This window comes from Callorhinus ursinus, unplaced genomic scaffold, assembly GCF_003265705.2.
Source record: "Callorhinus ursinus isolate GAN/ISIS: 27379988/994484 unplaced genomic scaffold, GSC_fseal_2.0 scaffold49, whole genome shotgun sequence".
Classification (NCBI taxonomy): Eukaryota; Metazoa; Chordata; class Mammalia; order Carnivora; family Otariidae; genus Callorhinus; species Callorhinus ursinus.
Genome location: NW_027397111.1, coordinates 3,723,574 through 3,742,588, shown reverse-complemented (window position 1 = coordinate 3,742,588; position 19,015 = coordinate 3,723,574). Strand labels below are relative to the sequence as shown.

Here is a 19,015-nt window from a genome sequence, read left to right as displayed (position 1 = left end):
TGAGTGCCTACTGGATACCAGGCTATGCCCTGGGTGCCCCTATCTCCTTTAACTCTAATCTTTACGAGCCGTCTATAAGAAAGTGTTATAAATATTTTAGAGATGAGGAAACAGACTCTGAGGGATTATTTACTGGCTCAAACTTTGGGGTGTTTTTTACCTTGGGTTTTTTGTAGACAGGAAAAAGTTAAAGCCTCTTTGCAGTTGCTGTGGTCTTAAGAGAAAGGGGAGCACTAAGCATAGTAGAGTGAAAAGGCAGGTTCTTTTGAAGTTTTGTCTGTAATTAAATTAGAAACTTATGCTGGGGGAGAGGCTGTGTGTGAGAGACCCCATCCTGCCCCTGGCCCAATCCAGGCTGCCTGTTGAATCTGCCAGCTGTTTCCAGATCCTGGCTCTTTCCCCCATTCCAGCCCTGCCCACTGACTTACGTCTGTGCTGTGGCTTCTTAACAGTAAGCTTGGAATCCCATGGGTAGGGCAAGAAAGGAGGGTCTATCACAGACCAGGGTGGGCGATGGCAACTTCCATCGATTCTGAAAGGCCCATTTTACCTTTGTAGTGGAAAATCAGAATACATCTTACAATCGATACACACATGAAATGGAGGATTCCTTCTCCCCAGATAAACTGTTATGGTATCACCGATGCCCCCTACACTCAGCGGCATCTTAGATTTGAGGAGCCAAGGCGGGTTTTGTCTTGTGTGTTGGTTCTGATCAATTGGTGGGGACTATCTAGAGTTTGGGAAGAGAAGAGTCTGGTGCTGTGTTCTGGGGAAGAATGATAAGCTGGGGCATCCGTGCTCACGGGAGATGGTATGGAACCCCAGATGCCAGGCATTTGCACCTTCGTGTTGTGTCTTTGGAAGTAAATGGAGGAATACCTACCATATCTTTCATTGTAAACTGAGGGACATAATGCACAGGAGACATTTCCTAGGAACTACGTCAGAAGTCCGCCTCTTCTTACACAGATTTGTGACCCGGTCCTTTGAAATAGCTTTCATACTTTTGAAGTGGTAGTTTGATTATAAAAAAAAATAGTATATTGGGCGCCTGGGTGGCTCAGTTGGTTAAGCAACTGCCTTCGGCTCAGGTCATGATCCTGGAGTCCCAGGATCGAGTCCCGCATCGGGCTCCCCGCTCAGCAGGGAGTCTGCTTCTCCCTCTGACCCTCCACCCTCTCATGCTCTCTATCATTCTCTCTCTCTCTCAATAAATAATAAAAAAAATCTTAAAAAAAATAGTATATTCTTATTGTAGAACAAAGGTATAGAGGTATGAAATTTTAAAATTTCATTGTATAAACCATTTGACTATGTGACTATTAATGGATCTTTCATTGCATAGATTGTTTTTACCTCTTTTTCTATTGCAAACCAATATGCATGTTCATATGTGTATGTGTGCACACTCACATACTCACCTGTATCTGTATAAATCTTAGAAGCAGAATTCTGGGTAAACATCATTTTTAATAGGCCCCAAATAGTCCAATTAACATTTCCTCATTGAGTTGGAGCTTGAGGATTATGTCCTGTTTTTTACTTATATAAATACTTAGGGGGGAAAAAATCTTTGACCAATAAAGCTTTTCTTATGTTTTATTTTATTTTTTTAAAGATTTTTATTTATTTATTTGAGAGAGAGAGAATGAGAGAGAGCACGAGAGGAAAGAGGGTCAGAGGGAGCAGCAGACTCCCCGCCAAGCAGGGAGCCCAATGTGGGACTCAATCCCGGGACTCCAGGATCATGACCTGAGCCGAAGGCAGTCGCTTAACCAACTGAGCCACCCAGGCGCCCTTTCTTATGTTTTAGATTAATTCATGAAAATGGTTTCCCAGAATGAAATTCATCTGTTAAGAGCTATGAACATGATTAAGTTTTTGATAATTTGTGAATTGATGTTCCAAAGACTTGGTTGATTGACACTTCGAGCTATGGATAAATAGAAGCTCAGTAATAAAGACTTTGCGTTCCCACCGAAAAAAAGCACATGAAGATATTGGGAATATCTCAATGCTCACCATGTTGGCAGTTTGGAAGTAGCTCTTCCTGGGAGTTAGAGCAAGTCCATGCTGTCCCTGTGTGGTATGTCAGGGGCTCGGGGTCTTAGGAACACCTCCAGGGAATATGTGGGCTCTGGGGCTCCTCTGGCTTTACCTACCTTAGCCAAATTGCTCATAGCAGGCTGGGGAAATGCCCATGCTGCCAGGACTCTAGGAGAACTCTCTGGAGTGCCAAAGCACCGCCTTTCCTTCTTATGGGTCAAGTGCAGGTGGCCACAGAGGCCTGGGCAGATGATGACTTATGCCCTGGGGCCACCTAATCTTGGGACTAATTCTTTTTCTATTCCTTGTCAGGGAAAGGGAAGGCTGAAAAAGGGAGAGAATTTCATAGCGGGTTCAGACACTATTGTTCCTGGATACCCTACTGTTGATGCCTCAAGAATTTTCTTTTCTCTGTGGGTATAGTGCCAGTGTCTACACTTCATGGGCTCACTTGCTAGGTTTAAAGCACTTGTCACACCCTATCTCATTTAATACGATTCATTTGACTGAACCACCAAGCAGCTACGTGGTTCAGGAAACTAGTATGGTGGGTCTACCATCTGTGAACTTTCCACTTGCACTAACCTGTAAAAGGGTTTAACTGGTGAAGCAAACGGATCTGCCAGAACGAGTCCATTGTGCTGTCTCTGTGTTCAGCAAGAAGGCAAAAGTGTATGAATCCAGGTGGACGTTTATACCAAAATAACAGCCGACTTATTCATGCATTTATTTGGAAAAGGGCCCACATAACTATAGCATTGGTTCTGTTTTTTCTAAATTTAATTAGTAAAGTCAACTGAACATACTGTTCATTTATTGCTAATGGGCGCTTTAAAACAAGTTCTCAGCGTAAGGTTTTTTCCTGTTATATTTTTATACTCACATTAAAAAAGAAATATAAGCCCGACCTTGTTCAAAAAGAATGGAAGATAGCTCATATCTGGTTTAATCTAAAATTAACACTTTCAAAGTAGAATTTTAAAATGATCATTTTAGGAGCACTTTGGGGACTGGAGTTGGGAAAGTCAGGAAGCTTGGTGCTGACTCACACAATTACTTCGATCTCCGCAGAAGGGAATGTGCCATTGTTTTGTTCCAATCCAGGCACCACTTGGTGATCACTTAGTAAGTGCCAGGCACCGGCTTTGGCCAGAGAGACTTGTGTGTGGTACTGTGCGCCAGCTGATGGCAGACTGCTTCCAGAATGGACGCGGGGCATTGCAACTCTGCGGGGCAGCTGCTAGCCCCCTTTGCAGGTGCCTGTGGACTGCTGATGCCCGGGGGACTTCTGTATGGTCTAGTGCTGCTGTCAGGCCCATTTGAACTGGTAGCGGCCCTCCTGGCATAGAGTTGCATTTTCCTATGTTCACATGAGAAACTTAATTTTGCTCTCCAGAAGTACTCATTATTAAGGAAAATATTACAAACCACTTTCCAAGTTGAGACTGAACAAATGGCCAAGTATAACTGAATTTAGGGCCCTGAAATAACGACATTGTTTCTTTAAAGCATTTTCATTGAGATGAAAGCCAATGAAGTTATAAATAACAACAGTTACACTTATGTTTTAGAAATTTCTCACTGCTTTAGTTAATAGGGAAAGCCAAAAAATAAACGAAGCAAACTGATTTTAAAAATCAGTATCAATGTGTTTTTTTTTTAAATTAAGATCCGTTTCCAGACTAAGCATTGACTGAAGGACCTTAAAATTCATTTATCATTATTTTTGTTTAATAATTTGTAAGTGACACTTCTCTCCTTTTTTATCTGGCTTGAATAGGGACTGACCCTTTTGCAAAATGTGTCTTACATTTCTAGAGAACTCAGCAGTGCTGACATCACGTTCCCATCCATCCTCTCATTTGAGTCCCATGGTAGCCCTGTGGTGGAGACAGAACTGGGTTCTTATCCACATTTTACAGGTGAAGAATCAGAGGTCGAGCGACTTGCCCAAGGTCACCAAGCCAAAAAATGGCAGGGTCAACCATATTTCATGGGGCCATGCTGCCTTTCTAAATATTTACAAAATTAGACCCTCAGATGGAAGATCTTCACCAAAACTCTGCTGCTATTCAGCACTGCAAAAGTTAATTGTTGGGTTTGCTAGGACTAGCTAAATATCTTGAAAAAATATGTACCTTCTGATAATGGATGCATCACACCCACTATTTTCAGGCTCCTTGTGTTTTCATACTTGTTAGTCTTTGTAATTTATCAACCGAACACGTGAATCATGGACTACTTAGAATGAGAGCTATTATTGAATGCTGTGTTTAGTGTTATATTTTATTGATCGCTTGCCTGATTGATTAACTAACTTATACTTTACATGTTTTAAGAAGTCTTTGCCAGAGCTACTGAGCAATTCTTTACTTACCTTCTTCTGTGAAAGAACACTGGGGCAAGGTACTATTCAGAGTCACTGGGTCTTGTTGCTAATTTGAAAGAGGTGAACCATGTTACAATGCAGGGATATATTCAATCTACAAAGAGGCAGAGGACCTCTGTTGGAATTTGAAGCACCTTTCAAACAACGAGCTCCACCTCTCAGCTCTGCAGAAAGCCCTCACTAGGTCCCAAATAAAAAAGAGATCTGCTTTGCCAAAGTTATCAAGGCTGAGATTTTTTTTAACAGATTTTATTTTTTATTTTTTTTTAGAGAGAGAGAGAGAGAGTGCAAGCCAGTGGTGGGGGGGGGTGTGTGGTGTGTGGATAGAGAGAGAATCTTAAGCAGGTTCCCCACCCAGTGCAGAGCCCAAGGCGGGGCTTGATCTCACAACCCTGAGATCATGGCCCTGAGATCACAACCTGAATCAAAATCAAGAGTCAGATGTTTAACCAACTGAACCACCCAGGTGCCCCTCAAGGCTGAGATCTTAAAGCACCCAGGTAGTCGCTTGGGAATGGAGGAGAAAGAATGGATTCAAACATACTAAAGGTTGAAGTTTGCTGTGAGGTTTAAAAGAGGACACAGAAATTCCTAGTTGAACGATGCCCATAATCGAGTAGAGAACAGAGGAAGGGCAGGGGAAGGGGGAAGGGAAGGGACTGAGTTTGAGATACTCTGTTCTAATCCTGAGGGGTTTATAACCTGGTCTGGGAAAGCAGGGTTGACAGGGGGAGGGGAACAGATAAGCAAACCAGTGATTAAACTGCAGTAGATAAGGGCTGCATGGAGATCAGCAGAGCATGCTGGGAGGTCAGTTCGGGAGTGGGGGCAGGAATCGGAAGGCCTCCTCTTGGGTGTGACACTGGGGCTAAGTGGTAGAAGAATTAGTTAGGGAGAATGTATTACAGAGCACTCACAGCAGAGGAGACAATATAGTATTCAAAGACCCAAAGTAAAAGAATGGCCAGTAGATCAGGTGAGGTCAGTGGGTGGAAGGGTTTTGGATGATGAAAGACAAGACAGAAGGGGCAGTCCAAGCCATGAAGAGTCTGGTAATAGCAGCCAGCATTTATTAAGCATTTACTGTAAGCCAGGCACCGCAGAATAGCTCAGAATATGTTCAGAAGGTAACTGATTGGCCATGGGCGAGGAGAGAGGCCCAAGTCCAAGGAGACTGCCAAGTTTCTGCCTTGATCAGGAAGGGGAGTGTGGAGGAGGAGGCTGTTTATGAGGGAGGAGGCTATTGAGCGCCCCTGGGGGCACATTAAATCTGAGGCTCTTTAGCATCCAGGTAGCTGAGAGGCAGTCTGACATTGTATTCAAGCATATGGACTCTGAAACCAGACGGCCCTCATTTGAAAGCTAGCTCAGCCGCTTTGGAGATTTATGGCCACGGGCAAGTTCCTTAATCCCTGTATGCCTCAGTGTCCTCCTTAGTAAAAGAGGGATAATAATAGTACTTCAGCATTTCTCTTTTAGAGTAGTAGGGGATGCTTGTGGGAGGAGAGAGGAGGCAAAGAAGGGCCCCTTAGAGAAGCCTGGGGAGAGCTTCCAGGAGGATGTGTCTGCGGGGGTCCACATAGTAGTCCATGTGGTAGAGCTTTGCGCAGGAAAAGGCTGTAAAGAGCTGTCGGATTGGGCAGTGAGGAGGTAGTAGTGGTCACTGCTAGAGAGATTCAGTGGCGCCAAGGGTTGAGAAGAGCATGGCCATCTCTATTGAATGCAGTTGGTGGGAGTGCAAATTAATTCAACATTTCTGTCGGTTCGGCAACGTGTATCAAATGTAGAATGCTCCTACCCTTTAACTCTGAAATTCCATTTCTACGAATGAAGCCAACAGGCAGAATGAGAGGAGTACAGGCTGATACAAGTACAAGAATGTTGACTGCAGCCTTGTTTATAACCAAAAAAAAAAAAAAAAGAGGGTAATTGATCTAAAAGTCCGCCATACAGGATTGATGAAAACAAACGATAGTACATCTTAGCAGCGGAATGCTGGGCACAGTGGCTAAGGGCTGGCGTTCCAGAATCCAACTGCCAGGGTCTGAATCCTGGCTCTGCATTGGCCAGCCACGTGACCTCAGGTCTCTGGGAAACTTTCTGGGACTCTCCGTTTCCTTAGCTGTAAAATGGGATAATTGTAATACTAACTCACAAAGCTTTGTTGAGAATTAAGGAACTTGAAACAAATGAAATACAGAATATAGGTCTGGCACATATTATTATGCAAGCATTTAGAAATGCATGGTAGACATAGATGTATGGAAATAGCTGTTTGTACAATATGAAGAGAAAAAACACGAAGTCACGGAATAGCAAGATAATACGATCCAGCAATTAAACAATGCTTTTTTCTGGGAAGTAGAAACATGGACACAATTCACTTTCTACTTTGTACATTTCTGTATTTCTTACCTTTAAAACACAGGTGTCTAATGTCTGATTCACCTGGCTGACTATAACCCAGAGGGGGGGCAGGCACCATTTTTTGTTTTGTTCCAGACTGTGTATCACAGTATCTGGCACATTGCAAATAGGTGATCAACATTTGCTGAATGAATGAATGAATGCATGAATGAATGAATGAGAAATAAGAGGTTGTGTTTTGGAGGAAGCTGCGTAGACCAAGATTGCAAAGATGCGGCCGTTCTGTACCTACGAGGCCCAGGGTGCCCTCAGGGAGGAGGTGGTAAGTGGAGCAGAGCTCCGGGCTGAGGGCCATCGTCATCAGCCTGGATGCTGCCATCTCCCAGGCCGGGGACTGCATGAGGAGAAATCAGGCCTCAGAGCCCCAGAATCCAATCCCTGGCTTCATTCAGCACCAAACAGGATGAATCTGACAGCAGAACCATGTATCGCCCAACTGCAGGGGATTTCTGTACCATAGAGCCGCTTCTCACAGGAATACACCTAAGTCCAGGAAGGTTAGGTGAGTTCCCTGATTTCCCCCAGAATGTGTGTCTCCCAATCCTGCTCTGGCGCTGGCTCCTTCCTCCAAGGACCTACCAGTGTGGATATTTCTGATCTAAATGAAGTTTGTGAGAGGACATTTACTGGATCCCCGAGAACCCATTTCTCGTATGTAGTGTGACTTGCATTACTCAGGTTCACCGATCACCCATGCCCTTTATTTGTAAGGAACAAAGTGGCTAGGACCATAATTAACTCACCCACATCTCCCATTGTCCTCAAGTCTTTTGTGCAAGCACTGATTGTTGTTTCTATTGTTGAGAGCGGGATTGTTCTCTTGGCAACAGGCATCCAGAAAGAGAGCTCAGCGGGAGGCTTAGCAGGTGACACTGTTGAAATTTGACCGTTAAGTTTCCAGAATAAAAGAAGAAGGCAGAAAAGCACCAGTTGAGCAGAGGGTCATTTTGAATTGGTTACCAAGCTATAAACTATAGAATGCTTTGGGAGAAAAGACATTTGGTTATTTTCAACTACAGTCAGGAATTCAGAATATCAGCCAACTGAGCTCTCAAGTACAGGCCCTTAAGGGATCCAATTTAATGAATATTTAAGAACAACTTATTGTTAAGATATTACAATTAGCACAGGTAAATGGAAGCTTCAGATGTGCTCTTGAAAAACAGCCTTTTCTCACTTTTATATCTTAATCCTTACTTACCCATACATTGTTGTTTACCCCACCCGTGGGGCGGCGGGGTGGGGGGGTTGGGGAGGGTGGGGGGAGATGTGCTCAGTCAGGGAAGATGGACAGAGGACAGAGAGCCTGATATTTGCCATCGGGTACAGCTGGATAGACTAGTGGCTCCATGCATTAGGAAAGCTGCGTGTTTTCTCAGGGAATCACTAACTCCCCCGAACCCCACTTTCCTCCTTGGTAATAAAGGATCATACTAGCTATCTCAGAGGGTTGGTCTGCTGATTCAGCAAAATCATGCTTAAAAGGCCTGGCACATAGCTCAGTAAATTCTAGCTTCTTTCCCCTAAACTTCTGTTCCCTTACCATCTAAAAATATCAAGTTATAAATTCCTGGGGCCTTTCAGTAGGGCTGGAGCAGGCTGTGTATTTGGCTCTTGACCACATTTCACGTGGGCATTGGACTCTATCTGCAGAATGCAAGTTGTGTCCTCTCCCTTCCCGCAGCAGAACACACAAAAGCAGAGGGGAGGAGCAAAGCTAAAAGCAGGTTCATGTTGGTTTACCTGGAAAGCCAGCTGCCACGGAAGTCTAGAGTACATCTCAATTTGTTGCTCGCTCTTTTTCCTTCCTAATTCTTTAAGATTTCTGGGTAGGATCACGTAGGATGGAGGCAAACCAAAGGAACCACCAAAGGCTCTGGAGTGGAGCGTGTGTTTAAGAGGTGAGCACGGTGGGCCGACTCGAGAGTGGCAGGAGATGACATGCGGGGAGTCGCAGGCTGGTATCCCTGAGTTTGGATCATCAGTGCAGTGGAAAGCCGTTGGAAGGCTTTCAACAGGGAAGTGACATGATTTGATTTATGATTTTCAATGTGCCCTCTGGCTTCTGCAGGGGGATTGGATTATGGGGGTTAAGTATGGAAGCAGAGAGAGAAATGAGGAGGTTGCCACTGTGTTTGCAGAGTGTGGGTGCTCTGTGGGTGCTGGGGAGGGATTCTGTAGCGGTACCACTGGCAGGCAGTCAAGGCGAAGCTTGAATAAGACAACATAGCGAACATGCGAGCGTGTAGTACACATTTCACAAACGTGACTTCCCGTCTTCCCTGGTTAGTGCTATAACTACATCAACCGGGCGGTGCTTTTAATTGGATTTCAGGGGATGTTACATTAATAACTACATTTTCTGAGCTATGGATTTGCTCTTTGGAGCGAGGGCCGATCAAGAGATGGAGGCTAGCTCCTGCTGACCACAGCCTGCCTCCTGGGAAAACTCGCCGAGGGAGGGAGAAAGTAAAGAGAGCCAGGAAGCAGGGAAGGAGGGGAGAGAAGTACAGAAAAAAAGCCTGGAAGGAGCGATCCAGGGGCCTCCTGACGAATAGGCAGGTGCTATGTGCAGAAGGTGCTGTCCTCAGAGCTGGACTTTCATCCTTCAAAGTGACAGTATAGGTAGATGGGGCAGTCAGCTGTGATTCGAACTGGAAGGAATCCTCAAGGCCATCTTGCCCAATGTCCTCATTTTAGGAAACTGAGATCCAGAGAGAAGTGATTGGTGCAAAGCCACATAGATAATGGCAGAGACAGGGCTGCTAGCAAGATAGAGTGGAAAGAGATTGATTTATAAAGAGAGACCGGGGGCATTCATCATTCAGTAAGCCTGTACTGAGCTCCTGTTCCGTCTGAGACCCAGCTCTAAGCACTGGAAACAGATAATGCAGGCGGACAGACAGGGAGCTCACCCCCAGACCCTCCTCTTATGGCAACTCTGCCACCATGTGCCAGTGATTCTTGCCTCCATGATTCAGTTTCCTCCTCTCTGAAAAAGGAGTGGTAAGACTTCTTTAATTTTAATTAATTCACTTATTCATTCTGCAAAGATGGATTAAGTGTATAGGATGTGCCTGGCACAGGGCTGGGGGCAGGTGACACAAAGGTAAGTGAGTAAGCCAGCCCCAGCTTTTGGATACGATGGACTAGACTCAAGACGGTTTTCATCCCAAGCGTCCATCACAATCACCTAGGGTCTTTGAAAAAAGCGCTGCTACCCTGGTCCCACTCCCAGAGCTTCTGATTCAGTGGGTCTGGGGTGAGACTCAGGCTTCACTAGTTTCACAGAGCCCGCAGGTGGTTCAGGTTTGGATTCAGGCTACGAAGGAGCACTGGAGCCATGAGGATCCAGGTGATGAGGGTGGTAGTGGGTACAGAGTGCAGCACAGCTGGCTCAGGCCTGGAAGGCTTCCCAGAGGAAGCAGCATGTAAAGTGAGACCGTAAGTAGAAGCCAGTCAGTCTAGCAACAAGGAGAAACAGTGTCTAGGGAGGGCTACAGGCCCTCTGGGAATTGCTGTGAGAGTCGGAGGCATAACAGATAGACACACTTAACACAGTCCGCGGCCAGAGAAGAGGACTCCATCTATTGTTCCTTTGCCTGTTTTTCTCTCTCTCCCTTTGTTCTCCCTGGCCCCACACCCTTCCCAATAAAGTTCTTATTCCAACAATACACTGTGTTGACAAGACAACAGCTGATTCTCGGGCTTCTAGTAACGATCTTGGAGAACTCCGTCTTGTCATCCATGAGCTGGTGAACTGCCCTCATACTGGCTCCCTCCCCACTGCCCCCAGCTCAGGGTGCCTCACCCTAGCAGAGGGGAATGCCTCAAGCTCTTGTCTGCATGATTGGATCAGTGTTTTCACCCCAAGCCTCTACCTTTAGGCACACAGAGACAAAATGCATTCTCTCTAGATATTTGATTTGTTTTGCAAGTGCTCAGCATTCACGGACTGGTGACCACATTGGATATGTTTGACACATAACCACTGAGAGTTATCATAAATCTACTTCCTTAAGAGAGAGCCTTCCTTACTGTTCAAATCTAGTGAGATTGAAGTTTGGCATTCCCCCAGGGGTGGAGAAGTTCACAGACATGTACCATATTCAGTAAGATATAATAAATCCATGCACGATGTTTGCTGTTTTCACGCTAAAAAAAAAAAAAAACAAAAACAAAAACTGAGAGGGAAACCTGACATGCTTTTGTATCCTGGAGAATGAAGGCATCTGATGACCTGTTTAAACCTCTTGTGAAATAACCCTCAGCAGTACCTTACCTCATCCTCAAGGTGAGGGGTTAGGGGCAAAGGGAGCAGAGTTTAGATCCTATGCTGATACCCGCTGACTCAAGCAGAGTACAACCAAGCATCAGAGGTAAGGAGGAGACTGGGCTTCGGGGGAGAAAAATCACTTTTCTGCTGGAAATGTCACTGTCCAATGCTAGGGTAGGGGAGAGTCAGAGAGTCTCACTTTTCTATTTATAATTTTCTAAATGCAATGTGAAAAAAGAATTGATATTATTTTTCCTGCCTGTTAGGTAGCCCCATCCTTTTCCTCCCCACTCTCCCTCATTTGGGGTCATGTTGACATATGGGTGAGACCAGAAACAAAGGTTGCTGGCTCATCCCAGCAGCCATCTGTCCACACTTGCCAGTGAACTAAATTTGCCAAGAACTCCCACTCCACAGGCTCTTGGGAGAGGCAGGCTGATAAGCTTGTATCTCCGATAAAGCCCACGGCTTTGGATGATCTGGGCAGGGTAGGGAGGCTGAATCCGTGGGGAGCTGGGGCCCCCATGGAGACAGGGCTGGGTCCCCTCTGTGCCTGGAGGTACTGACACTGTAAGAATGATAGAACTGAGGCTGGGATGGGGGATCAACTCAAATGTTTAAAGAGCCAGAGCGGCAAATAAAATCTGGCTGGGATTAGTTTTTTTCTGCATCTGACCTTACCAGAATCCTCTTTCCAAAAATCTAAGCCTTCTCTGGGCACACAGGGTGTTTCTGGAGGCCAGTGATACAGCGGAAGAGCCAGGGGTTCAGAGCTAGACTGCTAGGTATGAGTTCACTATAAGCCTGGTAAATCGGACTCCGTGACACCATTGCTCTGAGCCTCAGTTTCTTCTGTGAGATGGAAAACAGAGTCCCCTCCCAGGACTGTTTTGGACTTTAAATGAGCCAACATGGTTAATGCATATAAAGTCCAGTACAGTGCCTGGGACACAGAGGGTCCTCAGCAAACTGAAATTTCACTCCTAACTTTGTCCTTTGCCAAATGAAGTCAAACCATTGAAAGTCCTCTCCATGTACAAGAGACATCCATTTGTCCATCCCAGAAGGTGCTAGCACAATAGAAAAAGGCTTCCTGAACAGCCACAGGCAGAGCAGGATAGAGAGATGTACACTTTGCTGAGCTGATCATAAATCTGAATGAAATAATTATGTGAAGTATTCAAGTATTCAAGCAATTCAATGAGAAGATGCCTCATCTGCCTTGATGGACTTTTCAATTACTCATTTTTAGTACTGCATTATACCATTCTCTGGCAATAATTATTAAACATTTCAACTGTATTGCAATATAAAACTTAAAAGGCTGATTTATGGCCTAGGCACTAGACTACCTAGTATAATATTCCCCAATTAGATGGTTCTATTTGTTTAAAGCTGTTTACCAGAGTGATTTTCCAGCATTGAGTCAAAACTGACACAAGCTCCCCAAGTGGAAGATGAGGGGACAACAAGTTAGATCCAGTGGATATAGGCACTAGCTTTGGGATCTTAGGGGATGTGAGCCTAGGCTCCCCACTTCCTGGTCCCAGCTTCTGAATTCACAGAATTACTGGGATGATTATGTGAAGTGGTAGATATGAAGTGTTAGCAACAACACAGAGGATGGACTCAATAAATGTAGGTATTGTTGCTATGACTGTGCATTCTGGGATGCCCTGATACACGTGTGTATCAATCACTTCTAGGCTCTGGGCACTAAGGGTGCTGGCAGAGCCCATTCTCTGATTGTCTCGAAGGGAAGTCACAGTTATTGGGCACCTAACCCTTCCAGGCACCTCGGATTTCTTCCTTTATCAGCACGATACAGCCTTTTACAGATAAGGACACTGAGGCAGAGAGGTTAGTTACTTTTTTCGAGGTCATTCAGTTACTAAGACTGGTTCAAAAGCCCAAACATCATACTCTCTACCACCCCAAACTGTCTCAGGACCCTAGGAGGCATATTTCACTTGGTTCGAAGGAGAAGTCCTCTTTCTCTTCCTGGTTCTTCTAAAGGAGATGCCTCTTCTCTTGCTGAGAATTACCTACGCTTAGTAAATTACCAGTTCCCCCCAAGTCCATTTCTGCCTGTCATAGCATCTCCCAAGTGGAAGATGAAGTTCTTTTTTTTTTAACCAAGGGCTATACTGTAGATAGAGTGATCAGGCAATGACCCCCACCCCCACCCCCCCCACACACACCAGCTCCACTGGAGCTTGTCCACTGTACTTGAAGCTCCCAAGCCAAGCTGGATTTAGGTGCAGGCCAGCTGGGTTGGTGCCAGGATAACAGTCTATAGGAATCACTAAAACATCACTGGAAATGTAATGAGATGGAAGAAAATGAGCTTTACCAGAATTATGGAGAGTAAGCATGATATGAGAATAATGGTAGTAATGATATTTATTATTATACAAAATACATCATGATTATAATACATACAGCAGTAGCTTCGTGCCAAGAACGTCTCTAACTATTTTATATATATATTAATTCATTTAAACCCTTCCAGCCCATTGAGGTCAGTACTATTATTATCTCCCACTTTACAGATAAGAAGACTCCTTCCAGAAAGGCTAAGGAATTTGCCAGAGTCATACCACTAGTAAACAGGCTGTTGGGCTCTCCCAGGCCCTCCACCATTGCCTCCTGGCAGAGGCAAACCCCCAAGAGTGCTTAAGTGACCAGAGATGGTGTCTAGACTACTTTCCAGGCTTCTTTGTTGCTTGGTGAGGTGTGCAAGTTCAGGGCCAGGAACTGAACTGCACAGGGCAATAAAGAGGGAGTGATTGCTGAGCCAGCAGTCTTCCCTGCCTCCTCCTACACAGCACTCCAAATGAATGTTGGGCAAATATTTAGAGAATATCCTTTTGAAAGGAGGCCAGATTATTAGCCTGCTCAGGGCACCCACGTGTCCTGGTCCAGCCCTGCTCCTAAACCTGGCCTGCTGTGTTTGCTCTCAATATGTAAAACACCCCACATAATATGGAGGATTAATCTGCTCTTCAGTGGGAAACATGATCCATTAGCTCTCAGGACTCAACCTCTATGGATCGGAGGCCATGTGCCCAGGACAAAGTGACAGAGGGGCTACCTACAGTGATCATGGTTACCTCTCCGCTGCTCCTCCCCCAGGTCCTCACTTCTCAGGTCTGGGAGGTGGAGTGCACATCCCTGGCAAAGAGAAGATAGAGCAGAAAGGGTAAAGGAGATGAATAAAATGAAAACAAGAACCTGTTGGAAGAGATGCTGGTGCAGAAAAGGATGCTGATAACTGGTGAGAGTATTTAGCTAGGCACTGGGATGTGAGGGTCTCTCTAGGGAAAGAGGGCAAGATTTGGAGCTAAATCTTCACAGTCTACAAGAGTCTACAAGACCATCCAAAGCTACACTGCCAACGCAGACATTCAAATGATGTTTCTGATGTGTTTAGAAAAACCTGCAAAAATGTGGGGGCTTCTAGGACAAATAAAAAAACAAGACACAACATTATACACACAATACAAACACAACTATCTGCACATTTCAAAAATATAAATAAAGGAAAGTCTAGAAGGACAGACCAAAATGGCTGAAACAGTGGGGGGACTTTTCTCCCCTTTACTTTTCTGTCTTTGTCAACTTTTCTAAAATGAATTTATGCCTTAGTGCAATAAAGGCAAAAATCCTTATTTAATTTTTAAAAAATCTGTATTGAAAGCTCTTTCATAAAAGACAAAGCAGCTGTCTTTCCTTCCATGACTTTCGCACTAAAAAAAAAAAAATACACATGGGAAACTAGAAAGAGGTGATTTAATGACCAGGATTATTTTCTTTGGATTCTCACTCAGATTCCCTTCCTGGAAAGATCCAGCAATAATAACCTACATTAATTTCACTCCCAGAAAAATTAAAAATGTGAAATTTAGCCATAAGGGATGATCATAATAGCCTAAAAATTTTAAGCAACAAAATGTTCAACACTCAGGTTTTTTGTAAAATATGGACTATCCTTACTATGGGCTGCTATGCAGTCATAGAAAATTTTATTGAGAGATATGCTGAGTAGAAAAGAAAGTTGTTCATGATGTTCTATTGAGTGAAAAGCAGGTCACAAGAGAGTAACTACCATATTTTCTAGAATCCCATATATGTATGTGTATATATGTATAATCTGAAAAGATACACTTTAAAAGGTTAGTAATAACTCTTGGGGGTAGTAGAATTTTAAGTAATCCTTGTTTTATAATGTTTACCTCTCTATGTGTTCTGATTTTCCTTCGTTGAACAAATATCTCTTATATAGTCAGAGTAAAAATTTATACCTGTTTCTCCTCTTCAGGATGTCCTCCTCCTGTGTTAATACGATTAGTTCGCATAAGGTGTTGGGGGAAAACTTCCCTCCAGGTACAATATACTGAGGGCTTGTTATGGGTATTGAATGCTTTGTAAATACAACCTCATTTATTCTTTATGTCAACCAAGCAAGATAGGTTTTTTTTAACCTCATTTTTCAGATGGGAAAACAGACTCATAGACTTGGCCAAAGTCATCCAACTGGAAAGTGGCAGAGCCAAGATTTAATCCAAATCTACCTGACCCAAATATCCATGCATTTTCCATCTACCATATTACTTTGCACAAATGTCCAGAGAAAACATATTTATGAGATGATGCCAAAGGACATATTTTCCTTTACTCACCCTAACCCACCCTATGTGTTACTGTTGCCTGCACACTCTGATGCAACAAGCCATATTTATTTTTTTAATTTTATTTATTTATTCATGAGAGACAGAGAGAGAGAGAGAGAGGCAGAGGGTTCTCCGCTCCTGCAGGATCCCCAAGGAGCAGGGAGCCCGATGTGGGACTTGATCCCAGGACTCTGGGATCATGACCTGAGCCGAAGGCAGACACTCAAACATCTGAGCCACCCAGGCGCCCAATAATCCATATTTAGGTATGCTACTGCCCTCTCCCTCAGACTCAGCTCACCCACTACCAAGATCAATAAGGACTTGAGGACAGCATGCTTAAGCAACCACTCTTCCCAGTTGAGGGTTATCACATCACTATCCCTGAGAGGCATCCTTGGTCATGGTGTCCTGCATTGACTACTGGGCTCCTAAGTTGTTCTCCTATTCCCATCTCACATCCCCCCAGCAGAAGTCCCTTCTTAAACTAAGACCCAGGTTTCCAAATCTACCCTCTCCTGCCAGCTCTGCCCCCAAGACCATGCGCATGGAACCAGTTTCTTGTTGTGGGTGCCATTCCAAGTTCTCGTTCCAATTATCTGACTTATCCTTGGTTCTCATGTGGGAACTGGAGCCCTGATCCTGACCACGAGCCCTCACCTCTATGTCTGAGATTCTGCTTCCTGATGTCCAAGATGCCACCTACATGAACTTCCGGACAGTATTCTCCAAGATGTCCCACTGCCATGGTGCAAGTTAGAATGCTTGAGACTCCATCTGAGGCCTTGACACTGTTTAGGTTAATCTCTTGAGACTTATGTCTGTCAGACCAGAAAGGGTAAGACAACATATCAGGAGAGGATCCAGATCAGAGTTGAGGAGGAAGATCAAGAGTAGATTTAAGAAAGAAGTATTGTGTATTGAGCCTGAAAAACAAAGCGAGGCCACAAACAGGATGAGGCAAGAGTAGATATTCTAAGGGTAAAGGCAGGTCCTGATGCAGCTTTCAGAATGGGTATGGCATGTGATTCAGGACTAAGAGTGTGATCAATGAAAGGGTTTAGAAACTTTTACAGTCATGCTGATGAGGTAGCTCAGAAAGCCCCTAGCATTGAAAAGGTCTATGCATGACCAGATGTCCAACCAGTTGCCGTAACTATAGGTTGCCAAGCATTCTGGAAATTAGACCTTGTCCCCCTGTTTGAACCTGGGTTTGCCTTACCCGGCTATCTCACTTGGCTGAATGGGGACCAGCCACAGGTCCCTTGAGCTCTCTCCTGAAGTGAGTCAAGCAGCCCACTTTACCAGCAAATCTCTCCCAAGTGACTTTAAACTTAAACTTAACCTCAAAAGGTTTATTTTAGCCTATATTTTTTATTTTTTATTTTTTTAAGATTTTATTCATTTATTTGACAGAGAGAGACACAGCAAGAGAGAGAACACACGCAGGGGGAGTGGGAGAGGGAGAAGCAGGGAGCCCGATGCAGGACTCGATCCCAGGACTCTGGGATCATGACCTGAGCTAAAGGCAGACACCCAACGACTGAGCCACCCAGGCGCCCCGAGCCTATATTTTTTAAAAAAGAATGACAATTGGGGCCTGGGTGGCTCAGTTGATTAAGCTTCTGACTCTTGATTTTGGCTCCAGGTCATAATCTCAGGGTTGTGAGATTGAGCCCCACATTGGGTTCTGTGCTCAGTAGGGAGTCTGCTTGGGATTCTCTCTCTCCCTCTGCCCCTCCCACCCCCCCACCCCCGCTCATGCATGCATGCGTGTGCACTCTCTCTCTCAAATAAATAAATTTTAAAAAATAATTTAAAAATTTTAAAAAAGAACAACAAAGAACAGAAGTGTTAGCCACGGAATGTTGTAATGAGGTCCTTAAAAAATATTAGAAACGTCTTCATTTAAAATAATACATCATCAATGTAGAAAATTTAGAAAATATAAAAAACATAGAAAGGAAATAAAAATCACCCATAATACTACTACTAGACCCAACTGCCCATTGTGATATGTCTTAATTTTCTAGTCTGAGTTACTCAGAAAAGAAATCACAGATTGAAATGAGTGGTGAAGGCTTTATTTAGTCATATTAGTTGATGCCTAACATGGTGGCTCTACTCAGACCACAAGAAGGGTGGAGATTTTGGGAGATGGGGAAAGGTACAAGAGCAGGTTTTGATAGACCCAAGGCTTATTGGAAGAAGTTAATATTTTCTGAAAAGCAAACAATTTTGGGAGCATTCTCTGAATTGGAGGAAACAACTCCTTCTGTTCAATGCCTAATTACCATCTGGCAACTGAGGTTGTGGATAAACAATCATATTTACCTGAGGTGGCTTCTATGTCTTGGAAAACATTCTTCTTTGTTTCAGTACTGGACCAAGGGTCTTAGTCTTATCCCAGACTGGGGTCTTTGCCAGAGGCAACTGGAAAGAGCACAGGCTTTGGCTTCAGACAGTGCTAGGTCAGAATGGATCACCCTGTGCTTCATTTCCTCATCTGTAAAATGGAAATAATTATTCCCATGAAGGATTCAATGATGTGACCACGCTAAGTACCTGACACATAGAAAATGTTAATTAAATACTAATTAGTTTTGGCTTTTCCGATATAGTCACCTAGAACCCTCCCAAAGATTGTAAATATTTAAGGTTAAAAGTTCTGTGACTCCCAGTAAAGGGGGTTCTCACGGGAAGCCAAGTGCACAGGTCTAAGAAAATCACATTGTTTGGAAATCCACTCTCACACCAATAAAACTGCATAAGGGAAACTAAGTACCCTCTAAGAAAATCTCAAGCAAAGTACTATTTACATTTACCAAGTACTTATGTTTGTGTTGGAGTGGGGTATTTAGTTGCGGGCTGGTCCAATGTATGTGGTTCCATGGGACTAAGTTTGACTAAAGAAACTTCTAACCTAACATAAGGGAATGACACTATTAGGAGGGCCTGTAGCATAGGAAAAGAGCACAGGCATTAGAGCCCGGTAGGGCTCAAACCCTGGCTCCACCCCTGTGGGACTCCGACAGGTTATTTAACCCATCTACGTCACAGTCATTTCTTCAAGGATAGGCTTATCAGTTTCGGGAGGAAATGGAAACAGTATACGTAAAGTCCTTGGCCAATATAGTACTCGTAAATGGTAACTATTGTTATTATAATTAAGGCTATTAATTACCATCTGGAAAAACAAAG

General features: G+C 44.1%; 1 protein-coding gene across 2 annotated transcripts in view; it reads left to right on the top strand.

The window, feature by feature from the left end:
• The window catches only part of SPON1 (spondin 1), a 248,651-nt gene that overhangs the window by 41,105 nt on the left and 188,531 nt on the right, over window positions 1-19,015 (top strand). The window contains exon 1 of one of the 2 annotated variants that reach the window (XM_073882884.1): window positions 8,638-8,766. The exons of the other annotated variant lie outside the window; for it this stretch is intronic. The gene's annotated coding sequence lies outside the window, so the exon portion shown is untranslated. Of the gene's footprint in view, window positions 1-8,637; window positions 8,767-19,015 lie in introns of those variants that run through there. 2 annotated transcript variants of the gene reach the window in all.